This window comes from Copadichromis virginalis, linkage group LG19 (assembly GCF_057382275.1).
Source record: "Copadichromis virginalis isolate Kocher_CV1m ecotype Utaka linkage group LG19, C_Virginalis_male_GT1.1, whole genome shotgun sequence".
Lineage (NCBI taxonomy): Eukaryota > Metazoa > Chordata > Actinopteri > Cichliformes > Cichlidae > Copadichromis > Copadichromis virginalis.
In genome coordinates, this window is record NC_140636.1 from 7,222,501 (window position 1) to 7,225,000 (window position 2,500).

Below are 2,500 nucleotides of genomic sequence, written 5' to 3' on the forward strand. Positions count from 1 at the left end.
CTGGTACACCGCTCAGTAGCACTTTGCCACACAAACTCTCCTCGTGCCTATGGTACGACAACTTTCCTCCGTGCCCCTGGTACGACAGCTTTTCTCGTGCCTATGGTACAACAACCTTTCCCCGTGCCCCTGGTACACTGCGCAGAAACTCTTTGCCACACACACACACCACTCGTGCCTATGGTACGACAACAGGCCCCGGGGACCTACATCGCACCTTGCTCTTGCCTCCCTTACAGCTGAAAAGGTCCATGCTTGTGCCCTGGCCCTTCTGAAATTCCCTCTCCATTTAGCCGAGGCAGTGAGTCGGCCTCCTGTCTCCCTTTACGGTCGAAAAAGATGTGCTCCTGGGCGCGCTGGCCCTGCTGCTACTCACATCGGGCATGGACCTGGACCTCCAGCAGGCCCCGGGGACCTACATCACACCTTGCTCTTGCCTCCCTTACAGCTGAAAAAGGTCCATGCTTGTGCCCTGGCCCTTCTGAAATTCCCTCTCCATTTAGCCGAGGCAGTGAGTCGGCCTCCTGTCTCCCTTTACGGTCGAAAAAGATGTGCTCCTGGGCGCGCTGGCCCTGCTGCTACTCACATCGGGCATGGACCTGGACCTCCAGCAGGCCCCGGGGACCTACATCACACCTTGCTCTTGCCTCCCTTACAGCTGAAAAAGGTCCATGCTTGTGCCCTGGCCCTTCTGAAATTCCCTCTCCATTTAGCCGAGGCAGTGAGTCGGCCTCCTGTCTCCCTTTACGGTCGAAAAAGATGTGCTCCTGGGCGCGCTGGCCCTGCTGCTACTCACATCGGGCATGGACCTGGACCTCCAGCAGGCCCCGGGGACCTACATCACACCTTGCTCTTGCCTCCCTTACAGCTGAAAAAGGTCCATGCTTGTGCCCTGGCCCTTCTGAAATTCCCTCTCCATTTAGCCGAGGCAGAGAGTCGGCCTCCTGTCTCCTTTACGGTCGAAAAAGTTGTGCTCCTGGGCGCGCTGGCCCTGCTGCTACTCACATCGGGCATGGACCTGGACCTCCAGCAGGCCCCGGGGACCTACATCACACCTTGCTCTTGCCTCCCTTACAGCTGAAAAGGTCCATGCTTGTGCCCTGGCCCTTCTGAAATTCCCTCTCCATTTAGCCGAGGCAGTGAGTCGGCCTCCTGTCTCCCTTTACGGTCGAAAAAGATGTGCTCCTGGGCGCGCTGGCCCTGCTGCTACTCACATCGGGCATGGACCTGGACCTCCAGCAGGCCCCGGGGACCTACATCACACCTTGCTCTTGCCTCCCTTACAGCTGAAAAAGGTCCATGCTTGTGCCCTGGCCCTTCTGAAATTCCCTCTCCATTTAGCCGAGGCAGTGAGTCGGCCTCCTGTCTCCCTTTACGGTCGAAAAAGATGTGCTCCTGGGCGCGCTGGCCCTGCTGCTACTCACATCGGGCATGGACCTGGACCTCCAGCAGGCCCCGGGGACCTACATCACACCTTGCTCTTGCCTCCCTTACAGCTGAAAAAGGTCCATGCTTGTGCCCTGGCCCTTCTGAAATTCCCTCTCCATTTAGCCGAGGCAGTGAGTCGGCCTCCTGTCTCCCTTTACGGTCGAAAAAGATGTGCTCCTGGGCGCGCTGGCCCTGCTGCTACTCACATCGGGCATGGACCTGGACCTCCAGCAGGCCCCGGGGACCTACATCACACCTTGCTCTTGCCTCCCTTACAGCTGAAAAAGGTCCATGCTTGTGCCCTGGCCCTTCTGAAATTCCCTCTCCATTTAGCCGAGGCAGAGAGTCGGCCTCCTGTCTCCTTTACGGTCGAAAAAGTTGTGCTCCTGGGCGCGCTGGCCCTGCTGCTACTCACATCGGGCATGGACCTGGACCTCCAGCAGGCCCCGGGGACCTACATCACACCTTGCTCTTGCCTCCCTTACAGCTGAAAAGGTCCATGCTTTTGCCCTGGCCCTGCTGAAATTCCCTCTCCATTTAGCCGAGGCAGTGAGTCGGCCTCCTGTCTCCCTTTACGGTCGAAAAAGATGTGCTCCTTGGCGCGCTGGCCCTGCTGCTACTCACATCGGGCATGGACCTGGACCTCCAGCAGGCCCCGGGGACCAACATACTCCTCTGCTCTACTCCCCCACTAGCTTTCCTTCTCCCGCAGTTACCCTCCACCACAAATCCAGCATGGCCCTTGCCCTCCAGCAGGCCCCGAGGACCCACATACTCCTCCGCTCTAATCCCCCATGAGCTTTCCTTCTCCTGCAGTTACCCTCCACCGCATATCCAGCATGGCCCTTGACCTCCAGCATGCCCCGGGGACGCACATCCTCCCCTGCTCTAGTCCCCCACTAGCTTACCTTTCTTGTAGTTACGCTCCAGCGCATATCCAGCATGGACCTTGACCTCCAGCAGGCCCCGGGGACGCACATCCTCCCCTGCTCTAATCCCCCACTAGCTTTCCTTCTCCTGCAGTTACCCTCCACCGCATATCCAGCATGGACCTTGACCTCCAGCATGCCCC